This window comes from Paroedura picta, chromosome 1 (assembly GCF_049243985.1).
Source record: "Paroedura picta isolate Pp20150507F chromosome 1, Ppicta_v3.0, whole genome shotgun sequence".
Classification (NCBI taxonomy): Eukaryota; Metazoa; Chordata; class Lepidosauria; order Squamata; family Gekkonidae; genus Paroedura; species Paroedura picta.
The window spans coordinates 102,030,426-102,051,816 of NC_135369.1; positions in this window are offsets into that span (position 1 = coordinate 102,030,426).

The window sequence follows — 21,391 nt, forward strand, 5'->3', positions numbered from 1 at the left end:
ACACTTGATACCCCGTTTCAATCCCCTTTTAACTTATTTTCTTAGGTAAATCAGATAACGGCCCCATTGTTCTTGAAAAGCCTCTTCTCTTCATTTAAGATTATAAGACTCCACATGTCTACAATATTATGGACTTTTACCCAAAGCTTATACACTTTTTCACGTTTCCACCACATTTAAAAAGAGAAGTCTACTTTGTTACCATTGTTTCAACATTTGTTTGCATAGTTTTTAATAATTTTAACAACCATAAACAATTTATACTTAACATGGTCTTAGAGCCATCCTCATTTCCACTAGGGAAAATAAAAAATAAAAAATAAAAACCTACTTAGTTGTACGGAAAAAGAAAAAAATATATATATATAGGTTGTTAAAGTTGTAAGCTATATAAGTGTACATTATTAATACAAAAAATGATAAAATTACATTTACACCTCCTCAGTTAAGTGCCTCCTGTTAGTTATGCTTTAAGTTTAAGCTGATAGTCACTACAGAGATATGTTAATTCAAATTCAGCTTGCCTATATGGCTACGAAAAAAAGCAGAAGGAGGAAAAGAATTTCAACCACTGTGTTTCATTTCCATTCCCCAAACTTCTTAAGGGAGTCTCATATCAAGGCCTGCCGCATCCTGTTGTTCCCGCTGACCCATGTTCTGTCCAGTTGGCCTTTGGCTTAGAGAGTGCAGTTTTAGTCTTTCCCTCGGAGTATACATCGGTGAGTCTTGAAACAGTTGTACCTCCTGGGCTCCAATATCAGTACAGTTTTTTTCCCAAGAAACTCCTTTCAATCGATTACTTTTCACAGCAGATCCATATATCTTTTGATTGGTTCTTATATACTGTTGCTTTGGAGTGGCTGTATGTCTTCTTAGGTAGGGAGTCCTTATCTAGGCTGCAAAGCTCCGACATCCCCTTTTCCATCTCCATAGTTTCAAATTTCTCTTCTGCTGGTAATTTCCCCCCTTGTTTAGAGCTATCATCAGCCACTGTTATTGATTCATCATTCCTGTTAGAGACTTCTTCCTTGCTGCCCTTGAATTCCTTGAGCATATCTTTAAGCAAGCCATCTGTATATGCTTTCAAATCTTGGGTCTGCTTCTCCAATAAATAAGCAAATTTCTTTAGCATGGACATGTTGTAGGCAATTTTGCGAATAACCAGTAGGGGTCCTACGGAGTCCTAACGAAGAGCAACAGTCTGTTTTGATATTAAAGCAATGTCTTGTACTGGAACAGAATTCTCGCGAGATCTTCTCACCCACGGCTCTTATCTCTTATCTCCGAAAACCAAAACAAATGCCGTAAGAGCTATTACTAATTAGTTTGAGTTATTTTAAGTCCTTCTTCTACTTAGAAAAGAAAATTGGCCTGCCTCGTATCACGGTGGCTTCAAGCAGAGCCAGAGACGGGGGGAAAGAAGAAACGGGAAAGTACTTGCGTCTTTATGCGTTGATTGATGTCTTAATGTCTTGAAGTTTAGTAGATGTCCTCCCCTCAGTTCACAGTTGCAATAAATCGTAGTAGAGGATCAAAGTAGATTCGCTTATCTTCCTGTCACTCTAGCTTGCTTAAATTAAAGAAAGCAGCTTTCCATGCCGAGAGGTTGTTACAGAGGAGAAGGTGCCGGGGGAAACCCCACTCACTGTTTATAAGCTCGATCTGATGTCTACCAGATGTTTTCACTCCGAAGTTGTGATGAATCGAAAGTCTTGCAGGGAAGTATCCAATTAGCTTTGAGATAAGAGTTTTGTAGATTGCAGAGTTGAAAGAAGAGAAAAAGATTTTAAAATGGCGGACAGCACTTACTGGACCCTGTGCACACTGAGCTTACGTTCCAGTGGGATATTAATTTCCCTGTGGAACAGAGAGGCCCCAGAGATTCACAAGGAATTCCTGAAAAGATTGTGGGTGGGTTAGCGTACCCAAAACCCGATTCTGTCAATCACAACAGCGATTGACCCTCAGTGGAACAGGAGCTCGAAGTAATCGAGCTATCCAAGTGCCATGTCTCGGCCCCCAGTTTTGCACCTTCTGATTGGGCCTCACCTGACTGGCTAGAACTCTTGTCTGTCCTGGTGAGGGCCCAATCGGAAGTTGCTTTGCACCGTCCGATTGGGCCCTCACCCGGACCGGCCCTGCCCACTGTCCGCCCACTTAGCCCTTAATGAAATATGTATACCGCTCCTCGAGCGGTTTAAAGATGTACTGCCCCATGTTTTATGTAAACCGAAATAGAATGAATAAATGGAGAGGATAAAACACGCACACACAAAGAAAAAACTGAGGAGGGGTCAAAAGGTGTGTTGCCATTCTCTAGTGCACCACCTCAGCGATGATTCATGGGTCTTGTCCTGGATCTTTCTCCAGTGGGCAGTGGAGTGGATCCAAATGAAAAGCCGTTTTCTTTGCATGAAGGCTGCCAGTCATTGCATTGCATTCTGCACTCACAAAGGTCCTGCTTGCTTTCCAGATACACATGGTGTACCTGGATATAAAGGGAGGGTTCTTACACAGTTGCTTAGCCCCAACATGTTCTTCTATAGCAGTTACCAAATGCTGTTACAGGAATGTACACATGCTAGGAAATGTGAATTTAGATTATTTAATCTCCCCAATAATTTTTTCACTCATTTTTGAGGAAACTCAAAACTGCCATTGTAATGGGCAGGTAGCTATGTTGTCCAAAGGGGTGAGATGTTGTTTGCTTCTACTCTGAAATGCTATCTGCAAATGAAGCAAGGTTTTGCTTCCGCTCTAATGAAATGATGGCATGGTGGCAGCTGCATGGAGTGATTTGCAAAATCTGGTTAGTCAAATCTTATCAATGTGTGTTAAAAGTCCCTTCAGCTCTTTAGATAGGTGTCCAAGCATGTACTCTCCCTGTCACAAATCTCTACTAAACCATTTATCCACTTCAAGTCCATTTTGCCTCAGAAAATGTGTTCTGAGTTTCTTTATCATACTACAGATTTTGAATCCAGTGGCACCTTTAAAACCAACAAAGTTCAGTTCTTACATACTAGTTCACCGTGCTAAGAAAATACATATGCGGTTAGAGAAACTGTACAGGGTATACTCATTGTGCACCTAATTGTTATATGTTTTTAAAAAGCATATATGATCGAATGAATCCTTGGTGGCTACTTTTTCTATTTGAAAAGTCTTGTGAAGGGTTGACTTGGAATATAAATGTAGTGGGGAAAGGGGCCACTTAACCCTTTTCCTGCCCACCATTTTTCTGCTACAAACCTTTGTCCATCGAGCTTCAACTTACATTGGATTCTGCTTGTGTGTTTGCCCTTACAGAACTACTATCAGAAGCTCTTTACATGCATTTGTGTTGATAGGATGTACCTCAGCCACAGGATTTCCTGTAATCTGCCTTTAGCTCTCCTGCCGTTAAGTCTTACTACTTAGCATTTGGCTTCATATGAACCACTTTTAGAAAACACAGCTGATTTCATTTAGACACTGCCAATCGAGGCTGGATGTGAACCAGCAACTTCAGGAATGAAAAGTTCATATCGACACATGGTGAAGGAAGCAAAGGAAAAGACAAAGAGCATCTGTTAATATGCTGAAAGAGTGCAGCATATTCCACCCCCTCCCCAAACACTTCAACAACATTGTTGGCAAGTGTTTTATGCCCTGATTATGCAATATAGAAGGATTAAGCAAATGGGCATACGGTTACTTTAATTCCAGGAAGCGTGTGTGTGTGTTTTAATCTCAGACTGTCTATTTATAAGAAGTGAGCACAGTTTAATCATACAAGAAGGGATTTCTCTCATTTGCATAGAAAATAAGAATAGTATAAGGCACTTCAGCAGCTGGATTTATTTAAAAGTGCAATTCTTAAAATATTTTGTAATTATGAATATGGTTCCTAGCCAATGCCAGAGGCTGGCAATCTGTGGGAGGCTGGGGTGGGGACCTGCAACATGACTTTGGTGCAATGGTATTGTGTCAGTTCTGGGGAAAACCCAGAAGTTATGCCTTTCTAGGAAGTGCTGGAAACCTATGGTTACCATAGAGACTGCTAGTGTCCAGGATGTCACATGCAGTTTCCCACTGGAAATGATGTAAAGCTTTTCTACCAATACATTTTTCTAAACTTTAATTTTCTTCCATTGACTGCCAGGGAGGTGGTGGGCACCTTGAAAATGGAAGAGCCCCTGTACCCAGTGGATACTTGGCAACACTAACTATGAAAGTGCCCCACAGAACTCATTTAAATTCCTAGATTTGGAGGCTGGGTGGATAGTTAACTAGACAAACCATAAAAGCAGATTTTAAAAATGTCCTGTTTTGGGTGGAAATGGTTTGTTTAGTTAAATGGTATCATGCTGTTCTCATGAAAGGAGGGTTGCCAGATATGAACAAGTTCTAGCATTTATGGGCTGGATTTTGAAAAAGCAATGCATACTCCTGAATAATAGTTCAATTAAAAAAAATTAATTCTAAGATAAATTGTATGACTGCATATGTTGCCAAAAAGAAAATCCATTAAATTTTCCTTTATAACCCCATGAGCAAATGTCCAGGCCACTTCCATGTACAGTGATAGTGTCTTTCAAACTACAGGGGAAACAGCCAACTGGACTGACTGATTGAATGATTTTCTTATATTTTTACACCACTCTCTCTTGCAGCTCAGGGCGGTTTTAGTCCTTGGAGATCTGTTTGGCTTTGCAATTTTGAGTAAATATAAAGCAGGGGTCCTCAGTGTAGCACCCAGGAGTGCTATGGTGCCTGTCAACAGCCAGTTTAAAAAAGTGCTAGTACTAATATATAAGTTGAGGTTAACTGGGTTCCTTGCTCCCAGGCAGAGAGAGAGAGAGTTATTGACCCATGCTGAACAGGGGAATGGGCTGGTATTTTATTGTCCGCCATCTTGCTATGTTTTATTCTATTTATGTTATATGGTATTAATAAGTTATTTTAGGGGATTTTATTGTATTTTATTGATCTTGTAAACCGCTGCAAGACATTTGAGAGCAGCAGTATATAAATATAAATATATAAAGAAATATAAACATAAATAAATAAAGTTGCACTGATTTCTACCAATTCCTCCTTCCTGCTGCAGATTTTCATTAGGCCATTCCTGTGGGTCCACTCTCTCTTCCTCTGCTGAATGAGATGGACCAGCAAACATGGATCAGGTCTTGGCAGAGCTCTGAGAAAAGTTACTATTCTTGGTACTCGTGTATATTGTCATGAAAGAGTCATGCTTTTTTTGGAAAGTGGGCAGTGACAGGTTGGTTTCACACACCTCACTATGTTACTATTACAAACATGCTGCCATGGTAAAAAACAAAAACAAAAACAGGGCTTCTGATTAGCCCTTGGAGATCTATTTGGCTTTTCTTTAAAAAAAAAGAGAGAGAGAGAGAAGCTAAGTACATGCAGATTAAGAACCAAATAGTTTAATTGAATAAGCTAACAAACTGCATAGGAAATAGGAGAGATAGAAGCCTGTCTCTCTGCTCTAGGTGGAGAGAGAAAGATAACTAACTCTTCCCTTAAGAACAGAGAAAAGCCTGAATGAGCCAAGCAGAGGCAAGATGGGGGGGCTATTTGAAATAGGGGGAGGTCCCTAACCTTGCTATTCTAGCTGTCTCTTCTCCTTACTGCTCCTGCAGGATTCTCCAGTCACTTCTTTGTATATATGCATAGTAGGTTTTTGCCTATCCCAACAAACCTAAGAATCTTCACATTGCAACTGAAGGAAAGCTGTGTGTATTTAAGGAACCATTTTAAAACAACGTCCTCATTGAAAAAGGCAGAACTTCTGCCTGAAATGTTCCTGGCATTTTGTGGTTGGCTCTGCCTCCTGTGGCAGGACTTTTGTGGTTTCACTCACCTCTATAGGTCACTATTACAAAGAATCTGCCAAGGTAAAAAAAAACATTGGGGACTTCTGGTATAAAGGAACCTATGAAGTCAAACTTTAAACTGATGCTACCACAATGTAGAATGAAAAAATGTAAGAAAAATATGTAAGTTACCACAGGAAACCGAAAGCCCTGGATTATGAGGAATAGTAATATTGTTTGATTATAACTTCATAGTATAATAGTAATAGCCTTATATCCAACCATCAAGTGTGGTGCAATCTGTGCATAACAAAATCTGCAAATCATGGCTACACTGACTGAAGGAGTTCCAAATTTGGTGGGGGGATTCCCACTCCCCCCCCCCAGTTTTGAGTGTTTGGGGCTAATGTCACACAAGGCACAAATGGACACAGCCTCAGCCCCATCGTAGTGGAGGAGGGGAAAGTGAGACAAGCCCTCAAGTCTTTGTGGTCCCCTACATCTATATTTTAATTGTTAACCAATCCAAATCGGAGATTACTTAAATCTGCAGACTGGAGAAATGAATGGACAAAATAGGTCTTTCCACAAACCTTGAAAATGCCCCAGATTTGCAGAGAAATTTGAAATCTTAAAAAAAAAAACCTACTACCCCCATACACAATCACTTTTTAAAAAGCCTAGAACAATAACAATTTAGCCAACATTCCAGGCTTGGTTTTGTCAGTAGAAGGCAGGAAAGGAGCAGGGCCATTTACAAGGTTGTTTGGGCCTTCAGGGAGGACTCATTGGGGCCAGGCCTGGCAGTGACCACTGAGTGACTTGCTTCCTACTACTCTGCATGACTCACCTAGGCTGACTGCTTGTTACTGTTCAGCAGCAGCCAGCCACCCTATGAAAGCCTGTGTGGTGTAGCAGTTAGCACTTCAGAGTAGGATTTGAATTCAGGTTCAAATCTTAACTCTGCTATGGAAACTCCCTTCATGACTTGGCCAGTTGCACATTTTCAGCCTAACCTACCTCACAGGGTTGTTGTGAGAATTAAAAGGAGGTGAGAATTATGCAATCTGCTTTGATCCCCACAGTGGAGAAAGGAGGGATGTAAATGAGGTAAATAATAAGAGATATAGCTGAAGATAGGAGGCAGATCAAAAACTGTTTGGGGAATGGCTGAGAAAGAGGAAATAAGGCAGGTAAAGGGGAGATGATGTGGGGGTTTCCGGGAGGAGGGAAAGCGGAAATAGTGCAGGGAGGTCGATGCAGGCTGAAGTGAGGGTCTTGCAAACCCTGCAAATCCTTGAGGGTTCCCTACCATGCAAATGGACTTGGCCCAGCAGCCTTCACCACACAACCATATCAAAGTAAATAATCACTCATGTTTGTTCCATTCTTATATTTCAGCTATTCACATAGAGTAAAGTCATGAAAACAGCTGGCATGAACTAAAAATATAAAAGCCATTGCTCAAGCCCCAAGTGCAGCAACAGTAAAGACCACCTGCACCCCAACACACAAATCTGCCAAGCAGATTTAATTCTAACTGCAACTCAATGGTGCTTACATCTCCATGAGATTTTGCCTGAGGATGTGCAGTGTGTAAAGCAGCATACAGATGACAGCAGTGAGAGGCTCTGGCATCTCTGGGCAGCTACATAACAGGAGGGAACATCATTGCCCTGTCATTGCACCCATTCTCATCTCTCAGAGCAATAAGGGCTCCATGTGGAGTGAAAAATAACCAGCAGGCCTTCTGAGGAGGGAGGGGAAGCAGTGTGTCACAAGAAGAAGAGATGGAGGTGCACCCCAAGGTGCTGACATCTCAACCCCTTCACCCTCTGATATCTCCTCCTGCCCCTTCTCAAAACACAGAAGGAGGCTCAAGGCACTTCTGCAGCCATTAGTCTGGAGAGGAGCACCCACACCTCCAGGGTCTGGAAGCACTTCCAGCCAATGCATGCTTTGCAGTGCCAACTGTGTAGGGTCCAGGTCAGTCGTGGGAAAGACTGCTATCATCTCTCAATGAGTGGCCTCCTGGACCACCTGAAGAGGTACCATCATATGCTACTTCTTCAGAGGGAGAGACAGGTTGCTGCTGGGATGCCCAAATGGACACCATCAGCAGCCAGCCAGGGGGTGAGTCATCCTGTGACCACTTCCAGAGTTCTCTCAGAGATTCAGCCTCAGAGGGATGGCACTAGTATGCCTGGGGGGAGGTAGTTGCATAACATAAGAGAGTTACCTGATATCCTGCAGTGTTGATGGCTGTAGATGGAGTCCTCTTCTCCACAGCTGATTCTCTAACTTTCCAATACTTCCTTTCATACATATCTCGTTCTCACACCATGATGAGCAGGACCATGTTGCCCTCACTCTGTAAGGCAGCCAAGGCAAACATGAAGGCAGAGATGCCATAAGCTTCCAGGAGGACTGTGCACTTCACATCAGATATCTGGGCAGCATGTCAGTTGCATGACACATATCTCTTGCTGACTGTGCATTGGTGGGAAACTCAAGATGTGTGTGGAGGGTGTGTGTGGAGAAACCAGTGGTAAGCAGAGTCAGGGCTGCCAGGCTGGCTCTTGCCAGGCCCTGCTGCATGTCCAGTCCTTTGACGAATGGCACATGGTGGACAACATTATGGCCACCATCTGAAGACAGCCTAGAAATGTGGGTAGGCAGGGACATCATCAAGAGCTTCTTAGTGACTGATGATGGTGCAAACTTGAAGCCGGAATCCAATCAATTGGGTTTTCCATGCATTCTCTGCACATTCCACCTTACCCACCTTGTAGTTAAGAATGCCTTTGGGCTGAGTTCTGAACAGAACCCCAGTTTTTGACACTAAGGCCCATAAGTGTTGGCTTCTGCTCCAGAAATATTGACACTGGGCCACAAAGCACACTGGCTGGACCTCTCTGGATGGCTTAGACCTTTCTTTCATGCACTCTGTTACATTGCACTGCTGCTGCTGTCCGTGGTACTAGTTCCCCTCTCCCTTAGCAGGATTTCTGTTTCTGTGCTGCAACCTTGTGTTGAGCTGGCATTGGCCATGATGGGGCACTGTATACACTTCAGCTGCTGGGTGGACACTAGTAGGTTAGCTTGCCTCTGAGTTGTACTGTGGAGCACTGTTAGGGCAGTACAGGGTTCTGCTGCTGGGCTCTAGTACACTGGACTGGTTGTGCTATCCCTATAGAAATGCCCACTCCTCTCACTCCAGAGATTCTCTCCTATGAACTTGGTCCTTTGGGCCCTACAGTGGCACTGATTCTGCTGGGCAATATCACACTGGTTCTTCTGCTGGGCTGGCCTTGCAAAAATGCCTTCCCCCCCCCCTTCAGTTTTGCTACAGATTCTCCCCACTTGTATTTTCTAGCCATTTCCCTCCACCATCAGAAACAATGGAGGTCAGGTGCCCCTAGTCCAATCTTTCTGAAACTTGGGAGTTCAGAAGTACACTCAAGTCTTTCCCAGCCAACCTACCTGACGATTTCAACCATGATTCCTGTTGCTTGAAGAAAGGACTGAATGGCTTTTGTCTGAAATGCATGGTTTATGTTAGCTTTGAGTACAAACTGTGGGAACTGGAGACACCTGGGACCTTGTGTATGCTCAACATGTATTCTGCCATCAAACTAGGATCTACTCTTGAGACTAAAGGAGCATTTTTTAAACATTGTATTGATTTTCTTCTGTCCAAACTGTCCAGTGCTTCTGTAGAGTGCCTGAGCCAGTGCCTGGTTAATAAGAAATGGTTAAAGCTAATTAAGATGAAGCTGCATCCTGAAAAGACAGAGATGATGCTGGTTGGGAAAGCTAAGTTCTTGAAAGGCATTGTTCTTCCCACATTTGATTGGGCTCTTTATCCCTCATTAACTCAGTTAAGAGACAAGGGACCCAGCATTATGGCTGAAGAAGCAAGTGGCAAAAATGCTCTTTACCATCTTCATTTAACTTGCAAAATGGCTCCAGAGCTTAATTGGCTTATCTGGCCATGTGGATCCACAGCACAATAATCCCAAGACTAGACTGTTGTAATTCACTTTACATGGAGTATCCCCGCAAAGATAACCTGCAATTTCCAGATGGTATTTAGGGGTGTGCACCAAGAAAACTGTTTGAGATCTGGGCTTCAAGGGGTAGTGATTTTAATATGGCTGGGTTCAAGTTAGAAACCTGTGCTGTTTTCAGGTTCTATATTTCCAGAATCATTTTCTAACCATTTTCAAGGCACTGTATATTCAAGGTTCTCCTGTACATCTGTCATTGAACATAACGCCTACCAAATTTGCTCAGAACACAGTCCCTCTCTCACCTCTCCAGGCTCCTGACTCAAGCACAGGCAACGAAGCAGCTTCATTTTATGCACACACCCCAATGTAGCTCATTTCTGCACATGCTTACTTCTCTGTATACAGAGAGAACAACATGTGTGTGCATTTCCCCTCTGTGGCTTGTCAGAAAAGGTGATTGCATAGAAGTGCTGTTTGTGCCTCCCTTGCCAGTGTACAATTGGAGGGAAGGATGCTATTGCTTAGTAAATGACAGCAATCAGAGAATAATAATACATGTGTGCATTCCCCTCTCTGCAGTCTGTCTGCTAAGGTGATTGGCTGGGAGTGCTACACCCTTGCAAGGATCTGATTGAAAGGAAGGATGCCATTGCTCAGAGTACCGCAGTCTCACATACATGCTGTGCATTCCCACTCTTCAGTTTGTCTGTGATGAGGATTGGATAGGAGTACAAGGCCCTTGCCAGGACATGATTGGAAGGATGGAACTGTTGCCAGGAGAAACAAGCAGAATTAAAGAACAGCACAGATGGCTCCTGCTGGCTTAGTAAGCACCTGAACCTGAAGTAATACAGATTTTCGAGGAGAGTAGTTTTGTATCGCTAAGAATCCTGGATTCCAAATAGCATTCTGGGAAACTGAAGGAACAACCCAAAATGGTACATTTTAGTCTTGGAAGTTCCATTATGCACATCCCTAGTATGGAAATCTGCAGCTTTATTATTATCAGGAACTGGAAATATGCATAATATACCTACTCTGCAATTGCTCCATTGGTTCCCAGTTAGTTCCTGGGTTGGACTAGATGACCCACGAGGTCCCTTCCAACTCTATTATTCTATGATTCTATTCTATGATCTGAGCACATTCGGCTGAACCTCCCACTCTGCATATGGATAAGATCAGCAGCTACTTGTATTTGAGTATTCCCTGGCTTCCACTTTGTGGAAAGGCATACCTGAATAGATTTGCTCCCACTTTTATCAAGTCAGTTTGGTATTCTGGAGAACTGGGTTTGATTCCCCACTTCTCCACATGCAGCCAGCTAGGTGACCCTGGGCCAGTCACAGTTCTTTCAGCCTCACCTACCACACAGGGTGTCTGCTGTGGGGAGAGGAAAGGAAGGCAATTGTAATCCACTTTGAGACGCCTTCAGGTAGTGAAAAGTGGGATATAAAAAACAATTCTTCTAGCATTCTGCAGAATGGCCAAAATGTAACTGTTCAGGAGGGCATTCTTGTAAAGGAAATAGAGCTGTGGTAATATAGAAATTATTTAGGAAGATGGCTTGAATGCTAATTTCTGTAATCCAGTTTTTGCATATTTTATGATATGTTTTATACCGTTTTCTAACACTGTAATCCTATTTTATTACTACTCACTGGAGATTAATTGTAATTTCAGGAAATCTCCTTCTATACCAGGAGGTTTTTAAGTTACACCCTATATGGCTCCTCTTGCATTGCTAAATTTTGTAATCTGCCTTGAATCACAGTGGGAAAGATGGATTGTAATCAACAAATAAATAGGAGTTACTTGAGGCAGCAAAAATCCATAGTAGAAGTTGTGTTCCTACCTCCAGATAATCTGTACCTTATTTTAGGATGCTGGTCTGTTATTCATAAGCTTCACACCACAAAGCACCATAGGTCTCATAGTAACTTTATTTAGAGACCAAAGAATACATGCATTCAAAGAGCAAGAGGAATGAAGGATACTTGCATCCCAGCTTGCTACGGTACTCACAGAGTTTGTTTAAAATTGTGCTGAATTTCTATGTTGCTGTCTCTTAACGGGAGAAGACATTTCTTAATGAGTCAGGTCTGATCTGTAGCCCCCCAAACATGTCAAATAATGCCTTTATGGGCATTTCAGGTAGGGTAATGTCACTGGAGAAGGCTGAAGGCCTTTTTCTCCACCATACTATAGTTTCAATCCAAACTGGGCCCCTGTGGCACTTGTAAAATTAGATCTCAGTAATAGTATCTTTGTCTGGGGGAAATGAGCACTGGGTTGGAGTAAGTTAGACCTGACTTGTTAAGAAAATAGTCCTGCCTATTTGGGCCCTACAGTTCAAGAGTGAAATCTTGTCCCCCACCCTCCTTCCTGCCATCCCCTTATTGAATTGAAGTTAATGAGGCTTATTTCAGAGTAAGCATATTTATGATTGTCATTTTAAGATAACTACACTAGCTAAACACCATAAGAGGAGAAACTGCTGGGAAGAGATCTTCTCTGGGGGCAAATAAGGCTACAAAAATTGAATATCTTTTTGGACAATCAACATTATTATTTATTGCAGGGAAAATCAGTTCTCCATTATTATTATATTATTAAGCAGATATTATTAATTTATTTACAAAGAACATCTACAGGATGTTGTTATCTACCATGAACCTTTGGGGAAGGGCAGGCTAGAAATTTAGTAGTAGTAGTAGTAGTAGTAGCAGCAGCAGCAGCAGCAGCAGCAGCAGCAGCAGCAGCAGCAGCAGCAGCAGCAGCAGCAGCAGCAGCAGCAGCAGTAGTAGTAGTAGTAGTAGTAGTATATCATAAATCTTTTGAGAGGGTAAAGGGTAGGTGAGAAAAGAAGAATAGATCTTAGTTCTTATCTGGTAATGATTCTTTAAATATTGGTCTGTTTTAATATAATAGAGGGGTGTTAAAATTGAATTTTAATTTTTTTTCTATAATGAATTTTACTGTGTGGAGTGCACTTATATCCCCTGCAACAGGGTGCCATTTATGGTGCTGCCACCCTGTTGAAGGAGTCTGAGCTACAATGAAGGGTGAGACTTGTCTTGGCAGTAGTACATGTGAAAAGGATCTGGGAGTAGACCAGACACTGAGCATGAGTCAGCAGTGTGAATCGATGGGTAAAAATGCAAATGGGATTTTGGGCAGTATTAAAAGAAGCATAGTGTCCAGATCATGTGAAGTGATATTACCAATTTACTCCACTCTGGTTAGACCTCACTTGGAGTATTGTGTTCAGTTTGGGGCACCACAACTAAAGAAATATGTAGGGAAGCTGGAGCATGTCCAGAGGAGTGCTATGAGGGAGCTTGGTATGTTTAGCCTGGGGAGAAGATGACTAAGACATGATATGATAACCATCTTTGTACCTGAAGGGCTGTTACATGTTGGAGCAGAGTTGTTTTCTGTTACTCCAGCAGGTCAGACCAGAACCAATGGGCTGAAATTAATTCAAAAGAATTTTTGGCTAAACATCTGGAAGAAGATCCTTACAGTTAGAGCAGTTCCTCAGTGGAACAGGCTTCCTTGGGAGGTGGTGAGTTCTCCTTATTTGGAAGTTTTTAAGCAGAGGCTAGATAGTCATCTAACAGAAATGTTATTTTTATGAACTTAGTCAGATTGTGAGTGGGTGGGCAGGTAGCTGCGAGTTCCCGCATTGTGCAGGAGGTTGGACTAGATGACCCTGGAGGTCCCTTCCAACTCGATTCCATGATTCTATAAAACCAGAAAGGGGAATGAATTTCTCTTCTCTCTTCTTGACAGAGCTCATCTTAGCATGAACAACCTGCATGAGAGGTTGCATATACTCCAAACTAGCCTTTCTTCACCTTTTTACCTTTGAGAAACATTCTCCAGGCTTTGAGAAACCCCAGAAGTGATGTCAGCAGGCCACACCTTCCTGCCATAGCCCTGAAAGTCACATGTCACTAGAAATGACATCACCCAGCCACTCCCACATCATAGGCAATGACAGCACAGAAATATTTTCAGATGATTTGTGAACAGAACCATAACTGCTCTCTGGGCTGGCTATCAGTTTGCTCTTCTTCTCCAAAGAGAGCCTGCAGAAAGAAGGCCAGGGCAAGCCTATGCTGTTCCATCGCCCCCACCACACCAATCCAGAAACAAGTCTGGGGCAGCCCTATGCCACTCCATTGCCTTCTCTCCCCTAATTCCAGAAACAGGGCCAGAGTAGCCTATGCTGCTCTCCCCCCCCCCCTTCACCCCCTCCAGCACAGTTAAATTAAAATGAGAGTATTTACTTCTCTGGACTCCAGTTGCTACCACATGTGACAAGTCTCAGCCGGCAGTGTTTTGTATGGCCAGGCCCCTCCCCTTCCCATCCCCTCCAGGCCCATCATTTGCGATTTTGGGAGGGGGTGGGCGGGTCAACATGACCATATATGATGATATCACTGATAATTTTTTATTTAAAAAAATATTAAGAATTAATTAACTTCCCCCAATCAGTGAAAGCATTCTGGGGCTGGTGCACAAACCCCTGATTAATAAAGCCTATTCCAAACTGTCTGATATTACTAACTATAGTCTAATGTATACTAACTATATGTATAATGTTTATCCCTGGCAACTGAGTCTCCCCAATTTGTCCCTATTTTGCTTTTGAGGAGATGTTCTTATATATACTAGTATTGTCATTCTGGATGTTTCCTGCACCTCTTCTGACTTACCAGAAATTAGGTCTCTGAATGGGGTTTGAGGTATATTTAGTGCACATGGATGTAAAGCACCATGACCATGTAACAGGCTGCAATTGGTGAGGCTCATTTTGAAATGTTAAGTATGCAACAAAGTATAGTTATGAAGGGTACATCATGCAGAAGAGACTTCAAAAAGGTGTAGAACATATATGGGTAAAGGTGTAATATCGAGAAAAGAATATTCTAGGAACACAAGATAGGCATTGTATTTCTGTATGGAGAGAGAGTGACTTAGAAGGGAAAGGGATAGTCTGCAATGAATTGACTATATGCCTTATTCACAAATGCTGATTACAAGTAGTAAAAATTGAGATTACCCAACCTATGTTAGAGCAAAATGGAAAGGACTTCTGAAGTTGGTGAACTGCAGGAGGATAGATGTGGCAGAATGGGGAACAACTTTGCTAAAAGATTTCTGCATAACCCCCTTTTAGCAGTGCAGTTTTCAGCGTAGTTTCACCCTTCTAAGTCTATTGACTTGAAGGGACTTAGAAAAGTAGTGTTCTGTAACAGCTCAGCCTACAACCTTTTTGTATCAATTTCCATTTGATTCAAAACTTGTTGAAGATATTAGCAATTTAGGAACTGGGTTGTCAATTTCTACTGCTGGCACAGAAACTCTAGGAAAGGGTCTAGCACAGGCAGGAAAATAGAACAGTAATGATGAAAGCAATGTAGCACAAAGAAAATGATTTGTTAATTGTCAACATACGAAGGAATTAATAGGCAAGGCAGTTTGACAAGGATTACTATAGTAGGTTGGCCATTGTTGGAAGCTGGGATGAAATCAGTCTAGTTTCAATCACAGAAGATTTGGGTTTACACAACTGTGTCAACTACAGGCCTTCTACTCCACCCTCCTGCTCAATGCAGGATCAACCTAAAGCATCCCGGATAAGTGTCTGTCCAGCTGCTGCTTGAAGACTGCCAGTGAAGACTGCTCACCACCTCCTTAGGCAGCTAATTCCATTGCTGAACTACTCTTAACTGCGAAATTTCCCACCCACCCAATATCCAGTCCTATCTTCTGCTGCCAATAGGAACCATTCCCTGCCTCCTTCCAAGTGAGAAGAGATAACAACTATTCAGAGATCACAAAGGAATGGATTTTTTTTTTAAACGGAGTATGCCATCTGTGCAAAGGGTTATCTGATACTGGGGTTGCCATTTGGGCATGAATAGCCGGTATCACGGGCAGGGTGGCCAGCAGGCCTGGAGAAAAATGGGGCAATCCTTTTTTAAAGACTTGATGTGTGGAAATGGGCAGCTGAAAGGTTATCTCTCTAATCAGGGCCCGAAGCAGCTCCTCACATCATTCCCCTCCCTTCCATGTTATCCCTACAGTGACAATTGTGATGTGGGTGAGGCTGAAAGATTGTGACAGGCCCAGGTTCACCTGGGAGTTTCCATGGCAGAGCAAAGATCTGAACCTGGTTGTCCCAGACCCTAGTCTGACACTGGCACCATGATGCAACACTGGATGTCAGGACATGGAGATAAATGCAGTATATAACCTGGTCTATCCCATCACCTGGTATAGAAGCCTCTGTTAAAGGGACATTTTTCCAGGCAAGAGGCTACCCTTACCACAGATGCTAACCACAGCAGCCCTTCCTAGTAGGCACTCAGTGTTTCAAACTGTATGTGATTATTCCTCAGAATTAAATGAATTTTTGGGTTATTATCTGGTTGAACACACTGACTGTTATTGTCATGACTATTGTTACATGTAACAATACCCATTTCTAGTAGGAATGTGTAACAAAAGCACAACACCTTTACTTTTTTAAAAAACGGCATCTGGCCGTTGTATATAGTATATGTCTATTGTATATACCATGAGAAGTATCAGGAAACATAAAAATGCAGCCACAATGAATGCTGATAAAATATTTGCAATTTAAACTTGAATAAGAACATTTAAAAAATCTCTTAATTTAGGATTTGTCCAAGAGTGAACCTTGGAATATTGTCCTATCTACTGAAAGTTCTCCCTCCCTCAGACCTGAAAAGGGTGCCCTTTGACCTTTCCAGCCTCCCATTGCTATGGTTACAGTTATTATTTGTTCCAATTTAAATAGCTGCATGTTCAGTTGAAGCATATTTAGTGTATCAGTGAGGTTATACAAGCAAATTTGAGGAGGCATTTTATTAAAAATGCCATAAAACTAAATTGTAATTTGGTGCTGGTTTCCAGAAATGCTTTAATCCTTGATGCATTTAATTTACGTATCTTGCCAATATCGTTTGAGTGATAGTGCTTTTTACTGTGGTTTCCTAGGGCCCTTTTCTTGAGACTGTATGATTGCAGCATTCTGTGCTGCTTCTTCTCTTATCAGCCCTGATCCCTTTGCCTTCATTAACTGTTAACCTTTCCTAAGATAACAAGAGGAGACTCTTTAATTTTCTTCTGCCTGATGAAAAAGATTTGAGAGGCACACCAAGGCCACCCAATTCACTTCCCCTTGATTCTTCCCTGCCCCCTTCAGTTGCTAGTTACTGGCACAGTTTATGCCTGTGACATTTTCAAGAAAAGATAAAGCCACTCAAAATGGTGACACGTTTGTGCTCGGTTTGCTCCTGAGCTCAAAGTGAAGCAACAGCAGCTGAATTAATGCCATCTCACAGAATTACAGGCTGCTATAATCCTGAACTAACTATCTTGACAGTAAGAGCTACTGGAATTCTGATTTGGACCCGCTACTGAATGAGATGGCAGCATGGATTTTTCCACTTTAAATGGTATAAGGGGATGCAGTCACACACTTTTTCATATTCCTTCTTCTTGCAAGAAATGGACATAGCAGGAAGTGGGCAGAGACAGAACCTACCTCTGTGCTATTTGGAGGGCGATGTTCTGTCTGTGGCCCAGGGGAGAAAGGCTGAGTGGGTGCTCTATGGCAGTAGGGCTAATCCCCACTCCCTCATGATGTCACGGCTGCTCTGCCACAACATACTGTCAGTGGCCCAGAGCGGCACTGCTGGTGCGGAATTGGCCTTGAGAGCTAAGACTAGGATCATGAACCCTTGCTATGGATTCGCCAGCCCTGGGTTTATAGCCAGTCATTGGACAGACTTGACGGACCAATCGCCAGTCTCTGATAATGGCCAATGGCATATCTTGGCAGGAGGCTCGAGAAGCAGCGGCTGCCTCTGATGAAGCGAGTGGTGGCCAGGAGAAGACGGCGAGAGGGCTGCGTAGCACACACGCCATTCATGGCATGCATGGAAGATGCATGGGTGGGGCATGAGTGCCTCTAATAGGCACCACATGCGCTTCCCCGCCCTCTCCAGAGCATTGTAGCCGGCCAGCTTCCCACCCTCCCATCCCTGCATTTTTGGTTCTGATGTAACATTTTATGGCGATTATGTCGCAGCTTCAGTTTAGGCCCGGTAGGAGCCTGTTGGGAGGGAGTCCAATTTGTGAACTGGAGTCCTTGTGGGGCTGGGGGTCTCCTTAGCAAGACTGGAACACTCATGAGTGCGGCCTACCCGGCTGGGAGGCAGGTTCCTACCATGCTGGGCCAAGCCCTGTTGAGGGTGGCGCAATAATAAAGGGCTGCGGCCATATTAATGCCAACAATGAGTTGCATCTTCATTGGCATGACCTGCCACCCTGCTAATCAATGTATAAAAGTTCCACAGTTCTGGTTGTTCAGCATTTTTGTGTTCTAGTAATATTGTTGGTTGTTGGAGCTGAGTGTCCATATCTTTCCGAACCCCTTGGATTTAATAGGGGGTGACAATTTAAAATGGCTTCTTCTATATGCATATTGAAGCGATACAGTCTGCTTTACCACATGTTCACCAGGTTAATGTATTCTATTCACATGCCCAGACCTCGAAGTGAGGTAATCATCAGATCTGCTTTTACCCCATGTCACTCTTTACTCCCTGAGCTGAATACTGAGCGAAGCAGCTGAGCAGCAACCTTTGCGGCATTTCCTTTCCCACAAATGATTTGCAGCAAGCAGCCGCTTCTGTCACTGTGCAGTGTGGGGGGGGGATGTTCTTTTCAGGGGAGATCATGTGTGGGTGATTAAAAGTACACACTTTTAAATGCAGATCATTCACTATGCCTCACATTGCATGTGGGGTGCCCTGACCTAGAATGTTGAGTTCCCTGGTTCATAAATGTCCAGCACCCCTGACCCAACATCTACTTAAGCCCCAAATAAGTGTGAGCCAAGGATAACCACTGCTCACAACACCAAAGCAAGTGAAGAGGTGAACGTTTTCCATGGCAGAGTAACCACACCTATATGCCCGTAGGATATTAGGAAATAAGGTTCTTGTTTGGGGGTAGTGTCTGGAATCTAATTTTATATCTAAGACACCGTTTATTAGCCATCAATGCTCTACCCCTAGCTTTCCCAAATCTTACCATTTTGTCTTATGCCCTGTAACGTCTTTTGAGAGGAAAAAAGAATTAAAGAAACATGAGTTCAGCTGCCAAAAGGATCATTGTGTGATTGAAGGCAAATTGTTTTTCCTGAATTCTGATAATATACCATGCAACAGTAATGGGATCTTGAAACCTCCAAAACATATTTTTATATATATTAGGAGTTTTAAGAATGTATTATGTGGCTTCCTAACAGTGTATTCCTACACACATGCTGACTTTTAAAAGGGATTTCTTTTTAATTATTAGCAAAAGATGACATACCCCCTCCAGGTATGCAGCATTTTACAGGCTGAAATTTCTTCTGCTTCATCTTTAACTGAAAACCTATCCTGTGAAGTATGATGCCTTAGAGTCTACCGTCCAAAGCTGAAATGTTCTCCATAATTCTGGGAAATCACCAGGTCCCACCTGGAGGTTGGCAAACCTGCTGAACAGTCAGATTGGAACTACATAGTATACTAAGAAGGGCTCCAGATCTCCTTGCACAATTTTGTTAATTTAAACCTACTCTTTCCCCTTAGCTTTCCTTTTCTCTTTTTAGGACTAATTACAGCATGGAAGGGAATCGATTTACATTAGGAAAACTGCATAGAAAAGAACAGTTTAATCTGTTCTACCAATAGATAAACTAGCAGAAGACTGACACTCTAAAGCTATCAGTGAGATCACTCCCCAATGCCCTTTCCTCTCCTGTTCAAAGCCATGGTAAGCCCCATAGCTTAGGAAACAGGAACTGAGACAACTTGAGCAAGTTTGGCAGAAAACTCTGGACAAAGCCTCAATAACATTGCAGAAGACACTTATGAACACTGATATGATGGCAGTAAAAGCCACAAAAAAGGGAATATTTTTGGCCTCTATTGCTTCCACTAGTTCATGGATGATCTCTGGAGACAGCTGTATCTAGGAGGGTCAGTATTGCTGTTGACCTAATGGTAGCCCAGTGTCTAGCTGATATGGGGGTTCAAGGTACAGCCCTTACATGGCTGCAATCTTTCCTCCAAGGTTGGGTTGAGGTCAATCTAATCTTCTTGGGGCTGGGGATCCTGAGCAAGTTTTGCTTGCTGGATCTTAACACTCTTTGGGGAATATACAGGGAAAGGTCATCCCACAAGTACGATGGTTCCAGAACATTTGGAATTTGATTCTGTCTCCAATATGAAGTCAGTGCAGCTAGGAAAGCACAGGTGGGCCTTCTATTGGGTCCAACTAAGGACTCATACAGCTGCATTCTGGACCAGCAGGAGTTTCTGGAGCAGCTTCAAGGGTAGGCCTGCACAGACTGAATGTTCTTCCAAATGAGATCAGAGCCCTGCATGACTTTGAACAGGACTATGAACAGTTCTGCAGGGCTTGCAAATTGGAGTTGTTAATCCAGGCCTACGGTTGATACCTAAAACAACATCTGAATGTGCTGGCCTGTCATTCCCCCCCCCCCAATTTCTATGTTATCTAGGGAATGTATGACTTCCCACCTCCTTTCTTCTACTTTCCAGTCATTAGAAGAACTAGACAATTGGCTAATTCAAATTTGTTTTTAATAATTGTAAAAAATGTTTAATTTATTATTTATTTAATTTGTTATTAGCATATTCTATGTTTATATGTAAATTTATTTTGATGTAATCCTCCCAGGGTCTCCTGAGACAAGGCAAAGAAAAAATGTAATTCTAATTATAAATAATAAATACATCTTGATCCCCTGCATGACCTCAATCCTAATTGGCCACTATGCAGTCTCTATTCACATTTTTTAAATTCTGGAAGGCACTAATCATGCCTCTTCCAAATCTTGCTTAGTTTGACCTTCAGTAGCTCCATTTATGAAGTACTTCAGGATTGCCCATTTCTACTTCTAGATTATTTTCGACATTTCAGCTGTTAGAGAACCTGTGCATGCTTCCAGAGAAGTAAGCCCCATCATATTCATGGGTACTAACTTCCAAGTGCATAGACTGCACCCCTAGTTTTTTAAAAATAGCACATGAAGAAATATAATTTACTGCTACTTACATGCAGTTTCTAAAAATTATTCTGTCAGATAATGTTAGTGTACACAAAAAAACTATTTTGTTTGGAATATCAAGGCCAAAACAGATGTTAATGGCATACTATTTTTGACCGCTGTTAGCATATAGTTTAGCCTCAACAGCCACTTAGGGACACTTGTGGTTAGGTGCAAAGTCATGTCCGACCCATCGTGACCCCATGGACCAAGATCCTCCAGGACTTCCTGTCCTCTACCATTCCTCGAAGTCCATTTAAGTTTGTACCAACTGCTTCAGTGACTCCATCCAGCCACCTCATTCTCTGTTGTCCCCTTCTTCTTTTGCCCTCGATCACTCCCAGCATTAGGCTCTTCTCCAGGGAGTCCTTCCTTCTCATGAGGTGGCC